The 22,888-nt window shown below is 35.1% G+C and overlaps 2 long non-coding RNA genes across 3 annotated transcripts in view; one reads left to right on the forward strand and one right to left on the reverse strand.

Moving 5' to 3' along the window:
- The window catches only part of LOC111772891 (uncharacterized), a 71,835-nt gene extending 68,305 nt beyond the window's left edge, over positions 1-3,530 (forward strand). For both annotated transcript variants that reach the window (XR_011437096.1, XR_011437097.1), the window contains one exon: positions 3,380-3,530. This is a non-coding gene — a long non-coding RNA (uncharacterized lncRNA). The remainder of the gene's footprint in view (positions 1-3,379) is intronic.
- LOC138923462 (uncharacterized) lies at positions 721-21,053 on the reverse strand. Its single transcript, XR_011437098.1, has 3 exons — positions 20,953-21,053; positions 2,225-2,289; positions 721-802 (listed from the first exon to the last, which is right to left on the reverse strand). It is a non-coding gene; the product is annotated as an uncharacterized lncRNA (long non-coding RNA).
- Between the last annotated feature and the right edge of the window lie 1,835 nt (positions 21,054-22,888).

A 22,888-nucleotide genomic window follows, 5' to 3' on the forward strand; every position in this document is an offset into this window, starting at 1 on the left:
TGTTTTAAAATTGCTATTTTCTTTTTCTTATATGAAATTAATTCCATTCTATATGCCCTCCACCTGCCCCCAGAACCACTCTTTTATTTTCCTGACAGCTCATAATTCTATTTTAGAGTAAAACGTATCCAGTTAGATGTATTGTTTAGAGTAAAGCATAGCTAGCCAGATATGTTTAAGCAAGCAGGCTTTTTATTCTGCCTACATATTGGAACAACTCCAATCCAGTTCGATAATGTGTTTATTGTCAATGTAATTCTTGTCTTACAGGATGGCAATCTCTCTAGCGTTTGACAAGGAGTCCTTCCCTCTTTGCTTGGCTTTTGTGAAACCACCTTATCCTGGATCTCTTCATACCTCTCTGAAGTTCTTTTTTAGGTTCGTTCATGGGTTTTCTTCCTTCTCTACCCACATTAGGTTTCTGGCGTCATCGCTATTTTTCCCTCACTCTGTAGCAATGTCCCTGTGTGATCTCCTGCATCTCCTTGGAAACGGCATTCACCTGTAAGCTGACTTCTAAGTTTATCGATCGAGACCCTTATATCCAGCTTTTGTGGACATCTCCGCTTGGTTGTTAGCATGGAGCGTTTAACTCAGCCTGTCCAAAGTTGAACTCATTAGTGCCCCCTGGCCACTTCTTGATTAAGAAACTAGGTGTTAATAGAAAAAAGATGATTCTGGAGTAAAAGTGCCCTGGAAGTATTGTCATTATCCACACAATACCTTGAGAGGGGTGTCTCCTTTGGATCTTGGTCAGGACTTGATTCTTCTTGACCTGGCCAGTGCCTCTATGACTTCATACCTGCAGATGTAAAGAGAACTAGTTGAATGGTTCTTCCATCTAATAGCCCACTGTGCCTTCCTTTTGTACCTCCTACTTTTTGTCTATTGGTTGTGGTAGGGAATGGGTGCTAGGGAAAAAAATTGCATATGTAGGATTATTTCGGTTTAATCTTTAAACATTTGCCCTTTGGATTTTTCTGTCCCCGGAGCATTGAGAACTCTATCATATCTTTTACTTGCAAGAGGTAATGATAAAATCTGATGGTTAAAAAATTAACAAATTAGTACTTTTCTTTCTATGTATATCACTCACTTTTAAAAAACTATAGTTGTGTCTTATTTGCAGTTATAGAATAGTTTATAGATTATAAAATGTTCCCAAATTCTTGGAATTTGATTAACTTCATTTTTATAGTTTGCTTCAATCTTTCAAAGTTTAATGGAATTGAAGATAAATGTCTGAAAGAATGTAATAAGAGGACATAAATAATCTTTCCTCCATTGAGCTAAGACACATTTAAGCACATAAACTCAGTGTCCATGTTATGGAAATTTGTGAAATATGTCTGTCCCACCACACCCCCCTCAAATCTTTGGACTTAGAATTCCCCAAATTTTGGAAAGCTCACATTAAATTATCTAGTAATCTACTTTCTGAATACTTTTTTAGTTGTTATGACTATGCAATGAGAAATGTAGATAATTTCCATTTGGCATGCTTTTTAAAATTAATTTTATACTGATTTATTTACTATTTTTACATATTCATCTATGTTAAATCACATACCAGAACAAACGGCAGAAGTGCTGATTCTGAACGAATACAGCTGTAAGAAATCACCAGTGTATTTGGGAAAAAAATGCAAAAATGTTTTAAAGGCAATTCTAGAATGGTAAAAAGAGCACTGAACTTGGAATCAGAAGGCCTAGGGTTAACTCCTAGCTCTGTCATTCTTTTACTAGATGAGCTTGGTAAACTTATTTGTAAATGCCATTTTCTCATCTATAAAATGAGAATCATCTCTGTTCTATTTAACTGAGTGAGTTAGAATTAAATTGGAATATTCATTTACTTCTTAAACTCTGTAGGACTCTGTGACAATATTGTTCACAGTTTAATTTATTTGTGTATTGAATTTTCCTAATAACTTATTATTGATAGATATATTTAATATAAATTTTAATCTCAGCATTATTGGATTTGGAAGAACAACTTTGATTTATTCATTCATTCAAACGATACTTAATGGACATCCTCTCTATAGAAGGCACTGTGAATTCAGCAGGAACAAGACAGACCCAGTTCCTGCCTTGAGTGGCTACAGATTTATTGGAAAGAGATACAACACAAACAGAAAAGAGTGTTGATCCACTGATATGTGGTTAACAGAGCAAGTGAACTTCCACTTAACTTTCTTTTGGACAAACTTTCTTCATTCACCTTTTCTTCCAAGAAACTCGTGAAGATCAGAAGTCAGGATGTGGCTGCACTTGAATCACTGGTGCCTGCGTGGTAATCAGTATCATAATAAAGACTGTGCAATAATAATACACAATATTGTCTTATCTGAGAACTGAGATAATCACTTTATAGTCAATAAAATTATATATACTTAGGACTGATGTGGTGATTTGATAATAAGACTTGCCTACTTTCTCTTTTATGTTTACCATTACTGTGGAACACTAATCATAACACTCTCCTTTATGAAGTCAATATTATTTTAGGTGTTCAAATTTATGGATTTTATTTGATTGAATATTAAAATATAGTAGAAAGGACTTTGGAGGCTAAGGACTTTGCATATTCCCTAAATTTGAGTTTATACTTAACAATTTTGTAAGGAAGATCCTTATATGAAAATTTTATCATGTAACATTATAATCTCTATGTTTATGTAAAAATTATTCATGCCTTCTCCAATGTGAACTCAAGGATATTCAGGAAGTTTTAGAAAAGTAGACTAAGCTTCTGTGATCATCAATAAAATGAATTATACACAGTTAACATGTTATTGATATGGAGGAAAGAGATTATTAATCATTTCACATTTAAATGCTTATTGAAATTAAATAAAGTATTAAATACTTGGACATATGACTATCAAATTCTTGGGTATTAACATGACCTTAGATATATTTATGTTGGATTGTCTTGAAAAAAGTAGGAGAATAATGGCTGACACATGGTTCACATCCAGTAATTGGAGAAGGGAGTTTCAGACCAACTTGCCCATCTGTCTTAAAATATAATGTTTAGAAAATCAAGGTAGTGTAAAATTATTGCCTAGCAGAAAATTTGAAAGGAAAATAAATATGTCGTATATATTTTTGAAAGAAGGATAAGAGTGGTTGAATAAATAGAAATTGTATTCTTAGATTAATTCCAAATAGCAGCAATTCAGAAATAGGTGAGAATTTGCAGATATTGTGTCATTTGAGGAATAATAAAATGTATTAAATAGATATATCTTTATTATATGTGCATATAAAAATTCTAGAAAAATATTTTTATTTCAATTAATTTCAGTGTGCGATGTTTTTTATCTTTTGCATTTGTAATTATCTGATAATGCTTATGTTTCTTTGCTTACAGTTATCACCATTCAACTCTGCATTATCACCAAGATCAACCTCAAAATGATGGCATTTTCAAGAACTGATCAAACATGATTCCCCCCCAATAATTTACAGTTTAAGCAAGTAAATGTTTGTTGAATGAATAAATGTCAGAGTTCAAACATGTATACTTTTACTCTCAATATGGTACTTTTTCTGAAATACTGAAACACCATATTTCAGTTATAGATTTTTGGAATTATTTGGGTTCTTAATTCAACAATATTGAAGTAAAGTTGAATTTATTGATAGTAAAGTAAAATTTACTTTAAATTTTAATAAATAAAAAAATCCATTATTTTGCCAAAATCCGTGACTTTATGTATAATGACTTAATAATAGTATACAGATTTTTTTAAAGATAAATCTAGAGTTCATTTTATTAACTCCTGTATGCTTACATTTCTCTTGACAGAAGAATTGTGTAGCAGTAACTGGTTCTATGTTAATATGTTTTTCCAATACCTACTCTTTTCTTGTCCTGTCCTCTTTACCTAGGTAATCATCCATTCACCCATTCTTATTTCATCTCCAAACTCATGAGATAATCAGGGAGTGAGTTCCTCCCTTAATTCCCTGCTAGTGCTTGCTAATTAGCTGAATCCAACAAGAAGTAAGAAGGCAAGGAGTGTAGTGAGTCACTTCACACGGTGAGCATCCCAGGGAAGAGAGCAGAGAGCAGAAGGTGGAGAGTGGGTCTGGAGGCACTGATAAGAGATTCAGCAAAAGCCAGCAAAGCCCGGTGAGGGCCCTGCAATTTCCAGCGCATTCTAATGTACATACAATTCCATAACACACAGAATAATTATTTCCCTACTTTTATTTGAATAAATACTAGTTTACCAAGAATCAAAATGCCTGTGGGCCGTTTGTGGCTGAGGGGAACCAGTGCTCTTGCTTTCAACACTAGTCTGGAGAACCCAAACAAGAAATCGCTACTTAGAGCATCTAGTAATCAGGCAATCCACAGCTCGGGCACACAAGAGAACACTGGAGATTTTAAAGTAGGAGGAGTCTGAGACCTAGATGAATTTGAATTAGAAAACAAATCTAATCAACAACAGCAGCAGACTAGACTTTGGAGATCACTGAAAAAATTTTGTCTTGATGTTCTCTAACATAGGCCCAGGCACATTTTGTAAAGACTAATAATCTTTATAAAGAGTGCTGTTTTCTAGAGATGCTACTTTTTAAAATAGATACAGGTAGGATGGTTAACTCAACTAAAATTTCAGAATTATCTAGGCAGATCTCTCTATCCTGTCCTGGGCCTTAAAAACTGGGTTTCTCATCCACCCATCTCATTGGGACTATTAGCTTAAAATTTAACTGCAAACAGTAATGGCTGTTTAAGGCTGGTGCTTCAGTCCATTCTCCCTTTACGCATGAACGATTGTTCTGTCTTCTTCAGGTCAAGCTGGCAATGTTTTGCTAATATACTTTTCTCAAAAATTTTATGAGTCTCTTGTGAATCTCATTAGGATTCACTCTTTTAAGTAAGAGTATCACCCACAAAGTCTTTAAGATAAGCCAACCCTACTTTGATTTCCTGCTGGGATGGCTGAGGGACAACACCCTTAAGCTTCCTAGAGGTCTTATTGTTTGATTGAGAAGATCTGTGAGACACACACAATCTTTTAAAAGGCTCTTTGTGTGAGTGAACAGTACTTTGCAGTACTTTTGTGCTTTCTGAGGTCTCAGTAAAAATTTTAGAGTTCTACCCTTGGCTTTATACCTAGACATATTTTCCTGACAGTGCCTTGTCTTTAACTTTGCTTGGAAGCCATTTCATAAGTTTAGCATATCTTGCTGTCTGGAGGGGCTGAGAATTTTCCAAACAACCAAATCCTGTCTTCTTTTAACAGTCTGTCCTTCAATTCATAATGTATTTCCGTCCTTTTGCATTTTATTGTAAGCAGCAAGAGGAAACTAGGCATTCTTTTAACAGTTTTTTGGGAAATTTTCTTAGCTGGATCATCCAGTTCATTATGCACATTTTATGCTTTCCCAATGGCATCAGGAGACAAAGATACCTTCCTTTAGTTTCCAATAACTTGGTCCTCACGTCTTTCTGACCCATCACTGGTAGTGTCCTTAAAGTCTATATTTCTACCAAGAGTCTGTTCAAGGCAATTTAGAATTTCTCTAACATGCTTCTTAATATCCTGTAAGCCTCGGTTCACTGCCTTGTTCCAAAGCTACATTTTTATGTATTTGTTACAGCAGCACCCCATTTCCAGGTACCAAAACGTGTCTTATTTATCTATTGCTGCATAACAATAGGTGCCTGATCACTGCTTCTACACAATGTTATACTTGATGTCCTAGCCGGGGCAGTAAGGAATGAAAAAAGAAATACAAGACTGGAAAGAAAGAAAGAAAACTCTATTTGCAGACAAACATGTTTTTCCACAAAACACTTATCAAATCTAATGATATGTTCTAGGTCTGCACTGAAAACTATAAACCTGTATTGTATTCGCTTTCTATTCTGCTATAACAAATTACTGTAAACTCAGTGGTTTAAAAAAATTATTATATTATAGTTCTTAAAGTCAGAAATCTGGTACATGTCTCACCAGACTAAAACCAAGGTGTCAAGTCTTCATTCCTTTCTTAAGTCTCTGGAGGAAAATCTGTTTCCTGCTCATTTGGGTTGTTGGTAGAATTTAGTTCCTTGTGGTTCTAAGACTGAGGGGCCCATTTTCTTTTGGCTGTAAACCAAGAGCTGTTGCTAGCTTTTCAAGTCTGCCACTTTCTTTGGTTCACGGCCCCCTTCCTCCATGTTCAAAACCATAGAGTCCTTTTGGTGTCATATCTCTCTGGCCCACTGTTCTGCCCTCCTCTTTTACTTGTCAGGATTATGTAATTAAATTTGGCTCACCTGGATAATTCATGATAAACTCACCATTTTAAGGTCCTTAATCTCAATCACATATGCAAAGTCTCTTTTGCTACAAAGGATAACATATTTTTAGGCTCTGGGGTTTAAGGCAGAGATATTTTTGGGGGTTGTCGTTCTGCCTATCACAATTATTAAGCAAAGTTAAAAATGACCTAGTAAAACAGAGAGATCTACCATACTCATGAATTGGAAGACAATAGTCTAAAAATGTGAATTCATTTTTATTGTGAGCCAAAGCCTTGTGTGAGGCTTAAAATGTTGTGGAAATAATTCTCTAAGAAATGAAGAAAAAAAGAAAAGAAAACTTGGAAAAACGGAGAGTTGTTTAGATGAATTTACACACATTTTTCAAGAATTGAATGTATAGAAATTGTGAAACTTTCTTACAAAAAATTGTATGTTAATGAATAATGATAAGCTGGAAAAGCATGAGAAAATTACTAAATGAGTCTTTCAACAGATATTCAAAAAAACCCAGAGTACTTAAAATTAAGGGGCTCAGTCACGGAAAAGCAAAGAAAAACGTGGGTATACCATCTGTGTTCCAAATAGTCCCGTTTGTGAAATAACTGTGTACTTGGCATTTGAGTGGAAAAACTGTTTATTGCTCTTGTTTTTTAAGACAGAATCATAGGCTCATTTAGCTGAAAGCAAACAAGTTTGAGGTGTCCACCCCCTCCTGATGTAGACTTCAGAGAACCTCACCACCCATACGTGCGTTTGAGATGGGAGGATACAGAAATGGAAGGGAAGCACGGGCATTGCTAATCTGTTTCATAAATTTAATTCCTCCTAACCTGCTTGGAGAATTTCCCAAATCTTCTCAATGCTTTCTCTCCTGCTTTTCCTTTGAATTCTCTATTTTCTCATGCTTGATTCTTACTTTGAATCCTCCTCTTTTTCTAGTTATGTATATCACTGCAGATATGCATAAACCTGTTTCTCTTTACTCAGATTTCACTCATTATGATGAATAATTAAACTTGTTGTGGGTGATCTTTTAAATTATATAATATCTGCTTCATTCATGGTTTTATATTGTCAGCATTTAAACGTATTGAAAACCTTCCCTGTCTCCAACCTACATTCTACCTGTATTTACTGTCTCATCTCTCTCATTCCTTTTTGAAAAACTTTGTCAATGGAAAACTTTATTTAGTATCTTAGTATTAATCATAAAGTAATTAATATATTGCCATGTATTCCTACAGTTTTGGGACCTCAATTATCTCTATTTTTGCATAATTTACTTCCATCTTATTTTAGTAGAATGGAAATAATGTATGAAAATATTCAAGGAGAAAATATCAATCAAAATTCTTCCAATTGCTTAAAATGTGTTGAAACATTTTCTTAAATAATTTTATTTGGAAAAATATGAGGAACATCTTTCTTGTCAACCTGTTTGAAAGCGAATATCAGAATTACTTTATTTACAAGTACTTTAGAGGTTTCTGAGTGTATTCTTAATTACATATGAAGTTTACTTTGCCTGAATCTTTGTTATTTTATTCTCAGTCATTTACCATTTTTCACATGTAAATATATGTTACAGCACAAGCCAGGACAGATGGTAAAAATTCTGTGCCTGGGGAAATGCAGATGTGAGAATTGATCAGTGTATTTGAAAATTCATTCAAGTAATTATGATCAGATTGTTCTCGTATGGTAAATGGAGTTGTCTTTGGAATTAGAAGCTCTATATTTAAATCCTAGCTGTCACTTAGCAATTTGACCATAGAGAAACCTCATCTGTGGAAAAAGGATAATATGTTCCTCACTCACATTGTAAGATGTTCTTAGATTTAAATGAGAACTTTTATTAATGCATATATTAATGCATAAAATGCATTGTCAAGTTACTTGTCAGTCTTCTTAACAAATTAAAACCTAACATTTATACACTGAATTGAATTCACAGCTGTTTACCTTAATTGACTTGTAAGTAAAAATATTACTTTAAATCTCCTATTTAAAGCATTCATTATAATAAATTTCATTTATTCATTCATTAAAAATTATTAAACAGCTATATATTCTTAGCCTCTGTGGTTGGTACTGAGAATCAATCAATTAATAATAATAATAATAATAATAATAATAATAATAATGGTACTAATGACAGATCAAATGGAGAAGAATGTCGTTCTTTTTCCAAGGACCTCCTTTAGTAGATCCAACGTATTTCAACTGGGCAATTTCTCTACAGTTAGAGGAATGTGTCTTCTAATTCACCTTTGCTTCAAGGAGCCTCTTGAGTTGACCGTCTGCTAGATAATCAGCAATATAGTAATGTGCCAATAACAGAACAATACGTAATGCTGTCTTTTCATGAGATTTGAGGTCATCGATTTCAAACCAGAAAGGCCACATACACTTAAGAGTGTTACACTGATTTGACTCATAATGAGATTTTCTTTCTTTCACATATGTTTTCCATTTGCCTCAGAACACTAACACTATATATCCCTTCATGAAGTTCAAAATTATAGTTTTGTTAGCCAGATGGTGGGACATAGCCAAAAGAGTGTTTTAAGTGGAAAGATTCTTGTCCTCAGACATCAGGAACTATATTCCATTTTGTTTAACAACTTTCTAAGGGAAAGATCTTGATCTTTGCTTTACATGTTCCCTCTGGGGAGAATGCTTTCCGTTACCTGGTGTCTACTCGGCTAATGTTTTTTGGGAAAAAATTTCTTGTATTAATGTTATATGTTTATGTTTGTTTAAACATTTTTATATCTTCCCTAATATTAACACAAGGAGATTCAGAAATTTAATCGAAGAGAACATATTCAGTTTTATTATTAATAAAAATAACTAAAATGATAACTTCTGGTTTTATTTAGAAGCTCCTTGATGTTGAGGTGCCGCAGGGCTTGGTGTTTGACTCTTCTCTTTCTTATTGACAACTACTCCCTTAGTGGGCTCATCTGGTCTCATGCTTGTAAATGCCATCTCTTTGGTAGTAGCTCCTAGATGTATAATCTTGCTGTTCCTGACCTCTCTCTTATACTTCGGACTTGAATATCCAACTGTACTTGATATTGCCATTTAGATCACTAACAGACATCTCAAATTCAATATTTTTGAAATGGAACTCCTGATTGTCCTTACACTGAAACCAATACCTGCTATATTGTAGCGTTTGCCATCTTTTCCGGTTTTCGGGCCAAAAACTTTGGAATCATGTGACCGTCTTTATCTCACCCCTCACATGTAGTCTATCAGGTAATCCGTGAAAGAATATCTATGGTCCTACTTCCTTTTGCCTCCCTCATCCAAGCCACCATCGTCTCTCCCCTGGCTTATATTAATGGTCTTCTAATTGGTCTCTACCACACCAAGTCTCACAGCAAGGTGTGATGGTTTTAGGTCAAACCATTTCACTGCTTACATTTGGCACTAGCCCTTTACAACTTTCCCGAAATTAGCAGTTGGCGTATAAAATGTTTTGTAAAGTCTCTGTAGACAAGTGTCTGTGTGTGTAATGATGTACTGCCTTCAGTTAGTTCATGTCTAGGAATTTATCCCATAGAAGTAGTTGTGGATCTCAGCAATGTGTATCACAGAGCTGTTTGTAAAAGAAAAAAGGACCCCGTGGCCGAGTGGTTAAGTTCGCGCGCTCTGCTGCAGGCAGCCCAGTGTTTTGTTGGTTCGAATCCTAGGCACGGACATGGCACTGCTCATCAGACCATGCTGAAGCAGCATCCCACATGCCACAACTAGAAGGACCCATAACGAAGAATATACAACTATGTACTGGGGGGCTTTGGGGAGAAAAAGGAAAAACATAAAAAAACCTAAAAAAAAAAAAAAGAATAGAATTATTAAAAAAAAAAAGGAGATAATGTATGTTTAAAAATAGAGAATTGGTTACATAAATTTTGATAAAATAATAATGAGAATTTTATGTGTGATACTGTTCAGTGAAATTGCCCCTATATGTAGAGAAAATATCCTATAACACTGTGAGATGTATACATCTGGATTAGAAGGCCATTTCTCCTCCCTCTGTGTAGGAGGATAATTGTGTTTTGGTTTTTTTCTATTTTCTCAAATTTCAAAATAAATTTAGATCACTATTCTAATAATATTAAAACTTAAAATGTAAATGACATAAAATATTAATGTTAGTTTAATCCAGTCACTTAAAATTTTTTAACTCAAGATTGATTTGCTTTCAGAAAGTTTTATTGAAAAGTAACAACTACTCTTGCGAACCTTGAAAGTACATTGACAAGATGCAGGGGACAGGTTCACGGTCCTAAAAATATATAACATTCAATGAAAGACAGGTGCTACTGAATCTCTGAGAAAAATTTATCAAATAGCAGAAATGCTTGATTGAGTGTGAACAAGACCTGAAAGAAAAGATAGAAAAAAATCATTTATAAATAAAATTGGAAATATTTCCTTATGCTTTATATTGCTTATGTAAGTTCTTTTAAAGATTCCAATATTGATAGTCTTTTTCTCCCCTCTTGTCATAATGTATGATTTTAAGATATTTAGATAAAGATTACAAGATCTTTAAATGCATAGCTTACTATAGCATGTCTATAAATTAGGAGATACTAGTAAATTTTCTTAACCTAAAATTACTACAGGTTCTTTTACTTCCACATCTGAAAAAACAAACAACTCAGAATATGCATTTCTTTTTATATCTTTTCACCCTCACTACCTTCTTCTTGCCTGCCTCAAACTAATTTATAAAATGTTTTAATGTTATCTCAACAATTTCCAATTCTGTTGAATAACTTGGAACTTTCTAATGATAATAGATTTTTCTAATGCAGAAAGTTTCACATCTCTCATCATTTATCCAATGTTGCATACTATTTTATTATTCAATATTTTTATTCTGAAAGCATTCTCTGGGTTACATAAAAGAATCATGGAAAGCTCAACTAATTTGCCTTTTTCCCCAGTACATAGTTTATGATACAATTGCACTCAATTGAAAGAAATTTTGTTTACAGCTTATATCTCTATAAAATGTAAAGAGTATTCAAAACCTGAACTGATATCAGAATGTGAATATTTTCAACTCGATATTTAGGTTCAGTGGCTGTGCAGGGCAGTGGTGAGACACACAGACTACGGAGCCAGACCTACTTGAATTCAATCCTTAGCTGCTCTACTTAGTAGCAGTGTGTTCTTGGGCAAATGGCTTACTTTCTCCATGCCTCAGTTTCCTCTGTAAAGTGAGAATAATGATAATTCTTATTCCATAGGATTGATGTAAGGATTAAATGAATTAACGTATGTGAAATATTTACAACAGTGCCTAGCCCATAGTAAGAACTACAGAGGTCTTAGTTATTATTATTACTGTTGTTGATAGTAGTAGTAGTAGTAACAGAAGCAGCAGCTGCTGTATGTTCATATGTTCTATCAGTAGGGAGTTGGAGAACAACAAAACTTTGGAATAATGGCCCCCCAAATTGAAAAGCACATTGGCAGATGAAATTGGAGATCAATGTAGATTTTACTAGCTACTCCAAATCAGTATATGCTTGAAGTTTTATAGTATCTCCTCCAATAATTCATCTATCAAGTATTTTTTTAAAAAATGAGATTGAAATTATTGCTAAGTACAGCAATAGAAAATTACAGTAAATTATTTTGCATGACATTTAATCAACATAAAGCTCAAAATGAAAGCTTATTTCTTAATTAATTGCTATGGTGCTACATATTTGTTTCTGTAGCTTGGTCCTTCACATACATTCATGCATACCTTTTTTCAAGTTTTGATTATTCACTGCATCTAATATATTGAGATATCTTCATCATCAGGATTGTCACCATTTGGAGAAGTAGCAATTGTTTCTTTTTCAAAAGTTGTGTCAACTTTAAAGATGGTGTCAAAATCCATTTGATCATCAACACCATGAGTGCTGAGCTTATTAAGTTTCAGGGAAGTTCCAAATTTGCTAGGTTTCTCATTATCCAAAGAAGTCTTAGGTGCAACTTTTTGTCTGATACCCAGTTTGTCTGTAGATCCATTAAACTTAGCCTCAATTTTGTTGATTGATGCTAATGTTATAATGACCCACGTTCTATAAGAAGGAGACGTGGTGGGTACCTTTAGCAGCATCTTGGTGATGGTTCTCGCTAATGTAGTCCTGGTGGAGATGGTAGGTTTAGGAGCTTGCTGGGGAGTGATAGCAGCCGTAGGGCTTCAGAAGGGGGTGATATGTGCTATATTCTTGGAAGTAGTGTAACGATAGTATTTGTGCTTAGAGAAATGACAGAAATTAGCAGATTGTGAGTGGCAAAGGTGCAAGTACCAGCTATTATACCTGAAAAAAAGGTTCATTCGAAATTCTGTGATTTGAAACTTAACTCCCTTTTCTAATCTTATTTTTCTCTCCTTACTTTCTACATGAACCATATGCTCTGGATTATGTAAACCACATTCTGTTTCCCTTAAAGGTCTTTTACTTTTCTGATACTGTTCAATCTGTCTGGAATGCCCAGCCTTGTAAGCTAAGGATCTACTTGACCCACATGTCCAGATCCAATATCTTCACCTCTCGGAAGCCTTCCTATATGCCCAGTGTGAAGCAGCTTTTCCTCCACTGAAACCTCATAGCACTGTATATATTCTTTGATAAAATTTACCGCTCTTATTTTTACATAAAACATGTATCTGGCTAATATTCAAGGGTGAATTCTTAAATTCCTTGATGTTGTAGTCAATATCTACTTTATTTTCTTTTGTGATCTTTTCATTTAGTGTTATACAACATTTCTAATATATTTTTCTTAAAAAAAAGTTGATTCTTGAGAGATGTGAATTCAAATCCAGAGCAGCCATGACCCAGCCTTGTGACTTTGACAAATTTCTTAATACCTTTGAGTTTCCCCATTTACATAGTAGCAAAAATAACAGGTTAGAGTGAAGATCAGAAAAATAGCATTTTTGTTGAATTCTAGTATAAAGGATGAAGAAAACTTCCCTATATTTCTAAGTTTTTCTGGCTGGTCTAAGAATTAAATTGACATGTGACAGGATGACAGGAAAAAATCAAACAAATTTAATGATGTGTATACATGAGAGAAACCCAGGAAAATTGAGTAACTTGCTACAATGACCAAAGACACCACTTTAAATATTGTCTTCAGCCAAATGCAAAAGAGGATGTTAGCGGTGGTGGTTTGGGACCTCAAAGGGCAGGAAGGCAATTCACATGGAGATGGAAAAGCAAATGTTTGGTAAACAAATGTTTGCCATGCCTTGCAGGCACAATGGGATGTGGAGAAGACTCAGATCAAATAGGTCTTGCTAGCTGCCTCCCTGTCTCCCACACCCAGTTCATAGTAGATATAGAATAGTATGAAAATGGGCCTTCTGTCCTTATATTCTTTTAGGCAGTTAGAGAGAAGATCAGAGGTTTTTTTCTGAGTCTTTTGTTCTTAAAAATAATCAAGCCAAAGAGACATATTTTGGGGTGGCAAATTCTGCTCACCTTTATTTCTGCCTTTCAAACTTCTCTAAGAAGTTTCACTGTCCAGATGCTGAGTTGGCAGATTGTTCCATCTCATTGAATCAGTCTCTTGGTACTGACAATAGGTCAGTCCAGTTAAATTCATTTCAGGAGGAGCTGATGCAAGTGGGCTCCCAAAGTTAGGCCTACATTGTGTAAGTAAGCAATCATGTATTTAATGAAGGATTTCTATGGAAACAAGAAAAATAAAGGTTAGTTATTGGAGCAAATTATAAGCCAGTTTCTGAGCTCAGGGGACAGCCCATCAAGATTTCTCAATGTCAGTATTGAAGCATCTTTTGCAGTTTGAAATGTCTCTGATGACATCATGGGGTGTTCAGGTATCTTTCTGAGTGGCTTGCATAGCAATAGGCCTGAAGATTGTCTAAAAATGGGCTATTGTGGTGATCTCTCTTAAGTTTATATCAAATTTTTCAGCTTCAGTTTATAGGGCTTCAGGAAAAAGGGTGGTTTCAGTTCTCAATGATTCCAAATAAAAATGATGGGAAAAAATTGAAAATAATAGTTTGAAGATTTGTAGCCAGATATCTGAGGAAATTAAAAGCATTTAGAATCCAGTCCAGTTAACAGGTAGAAAACAAAACCTCAAAGACATTAACAGAACTAGAATCTACTATCCACAAATGTGTGTTATGGTTTCTATAGAAATATAATTTATCTCTAAAATCACCCTCATTTCTACCAAGGAGAGCCAAATTGAGACCAATTTGTTTCCAAAATGTCTAGTTTAAATAAACTTTTCCTGTTTATTACATAAATGCAGCAAGAATGGCAATTAATTATAAAGGTTCTTTTAAATCTACTTTGCTGGAACTTTCCATAAGGAATCTCAGATTAAACTTTTAAAGGCCTCTTGAAGCCAAGAAAGCTAAGCCAAAGACTTGTCATCAGACTCCACCTGCGATACCTATAGATTTGGGTGAATTCCTCTCTTCTCAAGGTCCCCCAAATATCCTGAGTTTCTTGCACCTGCCAGGCAGTGACCTTCTTTACTTCACCTTGTAAGCTCACTAGGAACTGTCCTCTTATAGGGAGTATGGATTCTTATTGAACTTATGTAAACAACTATTTTGCCATGAAAATAAGAATACTCAATAAGAGTTTCCAAATTCTAGAGGAATCAGGTAGGGAGAAAAAGATAAATATTTCCATCCCACTTAGAAAGGTATAATGTACCAAATTGCTATAAATCATAGTTTAAGAGAAAACGAAGCTTAAACCGAGTTTAAGTTTAACTACATTTAAGGTTATAAATCAGCCTAAGAGAAAAAGCTTTCCTTAAATCTAGAAAAGCAAAACATTAAGAAAAGCAATATTTCAAACAAACAGTCATAAGAATTTTGATCATCCTCATTAGTTCATTCAGTCTTACATAATCAATTCTTGATCTTTTGTTAGCAGTTTTATGAAGCCATCAGTTTTTCCATTAGAATTTTGTAATTTCTTACTCAGTTCAGTTTTATGATCTGAGAGTTTACCAGAAACCTGTATTCTAGAGTAAGCATTACTCTTCAGTAAGAGTTAGTAAGAGAGATTTCATCAATCTTTCTGAAGATGAAATGCATTTGCAAAAGCATCTGACTAAGGTAACAACAGTCTGTAAATGAAAAAAGACTTAAAATGGCATGACTAAAGATCTGATTACAATACAATCAACAAAGAAATTCAGTTATTTCTGTAATACACATTTTAAGATAACCACTAGAATTATACCATGACCTATCAGGTTTTTAAGAGTTTTACATAATTTTTAGAACATTTACATTAACATTTACTCATGCAATATAACTTCAGAAGGTTTATCATCACTTATTTGACAATGCTTTCCATGCAATTTAACATACCAAATAAGCCTAATTAGTTTAATATCTCCCATTTTATAGGAAGAGAGAACAAATTCTTTGAGAAGTCCCAGGGGCCCACTGAAAATTCTCAGTTACTTTCAGGTCAAAAACAAAGAAGACTTCATTCAGGATTTGAATTTTTGGAGTTTTGTCAAAAGTAAGAAAAAACGTTTAAACATTTGGTTAAACAGCATCACATGTCCACTGGGAAACAATGCTTAGTCATCCATTTATCCAAAGTGACAATAAAATAGGGTAAAGGCAAACACAGTGAGTTAAACAGTTAAAAAAAGAAAAAACCATGGCTCTCAATAGGAAGACCAACTTTGTTGAACATAAGAATGATTTTGACAAAACATAGAATCCTTGCCTTTTAGGTAGATTTCCTCAAAAATAAGGAAAAACTTTTCATAACTTCTTTATCAGGAGTAGATTAAAAGTCCAAGAAAACTATCCTTTTAGGAGAGAGAAAACCAAATTCTAATTTTGTACCAGCTTACTTTTGATATTAAAACTCATTTACTGAATTAAATTCGTTTCAATCTTAGCCAACTTGACCATGCGCAAAACTCTTTTCTCAGGGTTCCTCTTCCACTCACCTTCTATAACTTTCTTTCTTACACTCAGAATTTGTCCCATGCCTTCTCTCCTTCTTAGCCTCTCCTTAGGACAAAAATTACCTTTATTCTCCTTGACAAAGAATCAATCTCCATTCCTCACATCTTCCTTTACTGAAAGCATGGACCTTACTTTCCCTGCATACAGAGATCTTTCCCTCATTAATTTTTAGTATCTTTAATCACATGTATTAATTAGAAATCCTAACCTTTAGAAACTTTAATTTTTAGTGAAAACTAGGAAGTAAGCAATTATGAACAGTCTTTTACATTAGCATTCTGTGGAATGGCAGACTTATAAATACTTTCTAGAAACATGTGCTTTCTCACAGAAAATTTTTGTGTGGCACAAAATCTGTTATTAATAAACCCAAACATGTTTAGTTTCTCTGTAATAAGAAGACAAAAGTAGGTAAACTTAGACTTGTTTAGCAAATAACATTTCTGTATTTTACCCTATTTGAAAATGATCTAGATATTCAATGAATTTTCCATCATTTAATTTAACTTAGCAAAACTCTGAGATTTCAAGTTACCAAAGAGATTTGTGCAAATTATTTTAAGTCCACATGACCTTAAATATAATTTTTCTAAAATATTTATCTATAAACTCTTACTTCACTTGCATTCAACATAAATCACTTGCTTCCAACAATTGTGTTTAGGGTACCAATGAAAACTTCAAGAGACATCAGACAAAATTTGCTATCATTCTAAGTTACTATTTTTGTTGACAAATTTTGTAACAGAGATGACATGAGCTTATTTGACTAATAAGCCCAGGTAGAAAAATGGCTGCATGTCTGTATCATATACAATGCTGATAACTCTGAGAACATAACCTGTCTCAATGAAACCAAGCAAGTGAAATGTTTTTATTTAGAAATGGTTATTCTATATCATGATAATTTGAAAAACATTTGGGTTAGTTTCTATTACATTAGAAATGATTTATATAAATGCTTACTTTAAGCCAATTAAATGAAGCTCTTAATTTTGGCCATGCCATCTTGAAGTAAAAAAAATCTCCCATTTATAACATATATATATGTATATATTTATATACACATATGTGAACACACTGACATAGAGACCTTATAGTTTCGGTTAAATTTTTGCTATGAATTAGGTACAATACCACACTCATTAATTTATAAAAGAATAGTTGAATCCAAATTTTGTTTTAGCAGTTGGAAAGGGTTAAGTTGACCTGCTAAATGTTCTTGCTAACATTTGTGGAGAGGATATTTAAGATTTTTTTTTGCCAAATTTCCAAATACTTTCTCCTTTTGTTTTTTTAATAGTTTCTACCAATTGAGCTAATCAGGATCAGTTTCAGGAAATCTGTCGGCTGCATTTACATTTCTGATTTGGTAGAGATTTGCAAGACAAAGATACTTGCTATCAATTTCTCAAATACTTGGGTTGTAGCCTGAATGATATCAAAAGGCTGATCTGCTCATCCAACTACATTTTCTTCAATTTGCTTCATTATGTCAGGGAGATTTTTAACTAAGAAGCACATTGAAAGATTTTTGTGTTCTAAAACTTCAGGACAGTGTATGACACTGCACAAAGCCTTTAACTGAGGCTCTCTTTCCGAGTGCATAATTCAACCCTAGACTAATTCACCTTTTGGAGGGGGAACTTCCAGTATCCTTTCTATTAGCCCTTGAATATCATCCTCCAGTTTCCATCTTACACTGTGTGGGCTCAGGCAACCCTCTTGACCCCCTTATCATGTTTAACTAATGGTGCCTGAAGGGCAGATTAATATGCTCTCCATTTTACAATATCAGGCAAGGGAAATATTCCCCAGTGAGACACAATATCCATCCCCATCATACAACCCATAATACAATCAGGCAAAAGAGATGTAATCACTTCACATAAAGCCCATTCAAATACACCAATTCTCCAACAAAATTTCATCAATTCTTAAACCTATAACCACAGCTTCCATTAGGACCTTATCGAGAAGTCTCAATCTTATAATTTTGGGCAGGGGAAGCGTTCCTGGCCAGACATATCATCCATTCCTTTAAAATATTCAGGAAAAGTTGACATAACCTCTTCATATGATATTAGCTCAAACATTCCAAACTTTATAATTCTATCAACCCTTATACTTTTACAATTTCTCAATCTAATTGTAGCCCGAATCAGAGTCCCATGAATGGGTCTTGGTACCACAGCTCATGGGATTCCTGAATCAAAGAATCTTGGAAATTTCTCTTCTCCATCTCCTGGTCATTTCATCTATTCTGCCATGAGAGGTCGAGCCAGGGGACTCTGGCCCTATTGTCAGTCTTTAAGATGATTAACTTGTCTAACTGCTACCTCAAGTGATTGTTGGTCAGGTTTCTCATTGTGATCTCTGCCTTCTGGCTTTTAAAATTTCTCCAAGCTGGGCTAAATAGAGAAGACTTGTTTGGAGCCCTTTAATATTGGGAGGGCCAGTAGGGAGCCCCTTTTGCCCACCCAACATTGGGTAGTGCTTTATGTAAACTCTTGTTTTAACTTCATCAATGTCTGTTCTATTCATCTCATTTTTAAATAATCATCTAAAGATTTCCATGCTATTGGGAGGAGTCTCATGACTCTTCCCTTTCTGATTCCTCTTTTGCCTCACTTTAATATTTGCTTTATTTACCTTGTTTCCTAATAACTATTTGAAACATTTCAACCTTGTTGAGAAGAGTCCCTTGACTTTCCCTTTGGTTTCTTCCCATTCTCTTGTTAATGAACTAAATGTTTTGTTAGCATCTGTAAGACCATGAGAGGAAGCTGAGACCCAAATTAGATTAAGTTCTTAAGGCTAGTTGTTATTTCTATGTCCACCCATTTAATTTGGTCTTTTCATAGATATTAATAAAACAGCAGTTTATAATGAGAGCTCTCAAAAAAAGTTTCCAATTTAGAAGATTTTCCAATTTAGAGGACCCATCATCTGGCCGTTGATGAGTAGGATTTTAATAGTCACCTAAATCAATAAGCCTTTATGGCATAAACATGGACCTAAGTGGCATCCTCAAAAGAGAGTGCAAAAGAAACAGCCCTTACAAGATCCAGAAAGTTTGCTCCCCAAAATAATCTAAGAAAGCAAAGGCCTTCATTGCACAGATAGTAAGGATGGTGTAGTGAAAACAGTCTCTCTGGTGTACCACATTCCTGTCACAAACCCACTAATCTTTGACAACATGCAGGCTACTGGAATGGGATTTTCCCAGCACTAACAAGCAATGAAGGTTAAGATTATAAGGGCCTCTTATGGGCTGGGACCCCTTATGACAAACTCCCCTGAGAGCTGACACAGTTGGACAAAGAGTGCATCTCAGAACCTCAGTCTATTTGCCTGGCTGCCAAGATGCACACCAGTACGTGCATCCTCTGGATGGCAGGGAGGATATCCTCACTGGTCACAAAGCCAAGCTATCAAAACACAGAACAAGACAAAAGGAAAACCTCATGTAGTTTTTTTTGTTTGTTTTAATGTGCACATTAATAGCTGTAGCTAAGCCTTGGGTCTCTTGGGGTCAAACTAATACCTGAGAGGGATTTGCCACAGAATTGGGGATTGTGTGCTGTTTTTACAGTGTACCTCTTTGCAGGAAAGTTTTCTTGAGGTTGTCAGGTGACCTGTCTCCATCTAACCTCTTCTGTGACCAACTTATCCTATCACAGGAGACCTCTTGGGATGGTGAGCACCCTAATGGCTCTTAAATGCTGGACTTGTGCCCACCAATTTTACAGCTTGGCTTCCAAGATGTCCCTTAGTAATAGCTTTTACCTCATGTGCTCATTAACTCACAGCAAGGTTTGTCACCAGACTGTAGGGCCAGTCCAGACAACAGGCTGTCAACGAAAATAATCCATAACCAATCTATAAATGAAAATTTGGGTGAGTTTATTCTGAGCTTAAATCTGAGGATTATAACCCGGGGCCTTTCTTCCTGAAGGAAGAAAGGGCACCAAAGAAGTGGGGTGCACTGAGTGGTTATATACCCCCAGAGAGGATGTTTCACATAGGATTGAAATGTCCCTTTTACAATAGTCGCGAAACTGCTCTGTCGGCACAGAGATCGATGGAAACAGCAGGTAGGTCTTCTGTCTCAGTGAACACAGCAGGGTGGCACTCTGTTGTCTCCAGCTGAGGTCACAGGTGAGCTGGGTGGTCAAAGGTGAGTGCAGCAATCAGTTCCTAGCCTAAGGAAAAATGCTTATCCCTAAGGAAATGCTAATGTGGGGGGAAGTTGCACCTTTATCTCAAGGGCCTTTGTTCTGGCCGTAGGAAATGTCTAAGCAGATAAGCAATGCGTGCTCAATAGCCACTGTCAGGCCCTTTTGGAAAAAACAAAGTCAGGCCGAATTAGGTTTATACCAAATGGCTTCCTCATATGCTCCAATATATCCTATTGCTTGCCATTTTTATTTGTCAAGGCTTATAGGGCCCATGCCTGTGTCCTGCCCTATGGTTTTTCATTTTGATGACATACAGCACAAAAGACAGAGATAGGGAAAAACAGTGACAATCTCTGGGAGGAGAAGGACCAGTAAAAACCAAAGAGTGCTCTACCAAAATTCCCAGAGTCCCTGAGTCCAGGAAGCTAGTTTCACAAATATTTTCCCTGGCTAATTTAAATTTAGAAGAGGAAAAAACTCACCACTCTTGCTTCCGCTGGACCCTGCAGGCAGAGATCTGGGACACGGACATGGTAAGAACTCTTAGCTGCTGCCAGCTCTTGTCAGAGGTCCAGGATCTGTCAGCTGCAGTAGTCCCAGAACAAGCAGCGTCCAGCCAGTTAAGTTTTATCCCATCCTCATCCCCAACTGGAGAGGAGAAAGGAATTTCCCCCTACCTGTCTATGGTCTTCTGGCTGCTCTAAGAAATTGACATGAGACAGGATGACAGGAGAAAATCAAACAAATTTAATGATGTGTATACATGGGAGAATCCCAGGAAAATTGAGTAACTTGCTACAATGGCTAAAGCCACCACTTTAAATATTGCCTTCAGCCAAAGAGGATGTTGGGGATAGTGGTTTGGGACCTCAAAGGGCAGGAAGGCAATTCACATGGAGATGGAAAGCAAATGTTTGGTAAACAAATGTTTGCCATGCCTTGCAGGCACAATAGGATATGGAGAGGACTTAGATCAAATAGGTCTTGCTAGGTTCCTCCCTGTCTCCCACACCCAGTTCATATTATAGTATAGTAGGAAAACAGGCCTTCTATCCTTACATTCTTTTAGGCAGTTAGGGAGAAGATCAAAGTTTTTTTCTGAGTCTTTTGTTCTTAAAAATAATCAAGCCAAAGAGACACATTTTGGGGTGGCAAATTCTGCTGCCCTGCATTAAGATGTCAACCATTATATCAAGAACCATTGAGTAAATAAGAGACTATTTGTCGATAAAAAATATCATTGACATGAAGGAAATCATTAATTGTAAAGCAATTCAGTTTAAGAAACTTTAATGTATAGAACACTGTGCAACTGAGAATTAAAAGATTATAACTATATAAAACTTAGACTCTAATATACAGAATGTAGGATTTTAGACAGGAGATGGACTACTTTTGTACTGTAAAAAAATAATCCTCTAAATAAATCATTTAAAGAATATTGCAAAGTAGACACAACTATTTTACCTTTGTGAGTAAATAGTTTGCAAGTAGTATGAAATTATTTTCATGTGTGAAATTATTTCGTGTTGCATCCTCTTCACACTATTACTTATGCGCTCTCCTAAGTTCTGCTGCTGAAATTCTTTGAATCAAGACTTCATGTGGTTAGTGGACGGGTAGTGAGTCAGAGTCCAGTTGCTGTCAAAATGTCATGAGGCTCGTATTCAAATATTTAACATGAGAAATACCCTCCTATCTTTTTCTTCTTCACCCATTGTCTCAACTTCAGTAAAGAAAAGGAGTGTGATTGACAGTCTCTTCCAGCTCCAGTTGCCCATTATGTTTGGAGTATGGAAATCAACAGGGAAACCAAATTCATGACCCTCTCCTTAAATACTTCCTAATTTACATTCTTTCTATAGCTACATGCGTAGATGCTGTCACCTATATTTTTGAAAAGAGTGATTTTGAACTTGGAGTACTACCCACAATAAATTCTTGGAATGATTTAAAATGATTTATTTTATTCTAGGAAATTTAAGAGAGAAATCAATTTAGCAAATCAGATCTCATTGGGCAGGTTTCTTTTTTATTGGACCTGCGGCAGCAAATTTAGCTTAAAGATCTCCTCTCAAATTCTGATAAGGCTAACCAAATAATTAATTACAAAATTTTAAATGTTTATAATAGCAAAAGTGATTTTGTGTCAAATATTGATTCAATAATTTTATATTTTGTGTGCTTTATAAACCTTAATGCTGCATTGAACTCCATGTATAATCAATGTATTTAACAATCTTATTTTATTTTTTAAAAATGTGAATTCATAACTATAGTGTTGAGAAATTCTGAGAGGATAAGGCACAAACCTGTTTATACAGGCTGGATGTGTTAATGGAAGGATGTTGGAAGATTTTACACAAAAGGATAGTCCCCTTTACTTCACAGCTAAATTCTCAAGGTTTTCAGATCATC

This window comes from Equus caballus, chromosome 3 (genome assembly GCF_041296265.1).
Source record: "Equus caballus isolate H_3958 breed thoroughbred chromosome 3, TB-T2T, whole genome shotgun sequence".
NCBI lineage: Eukaryota > Metazoa > Chordata > Mammalia > Perissodactyla > Equidae > Equus > Equus caballus.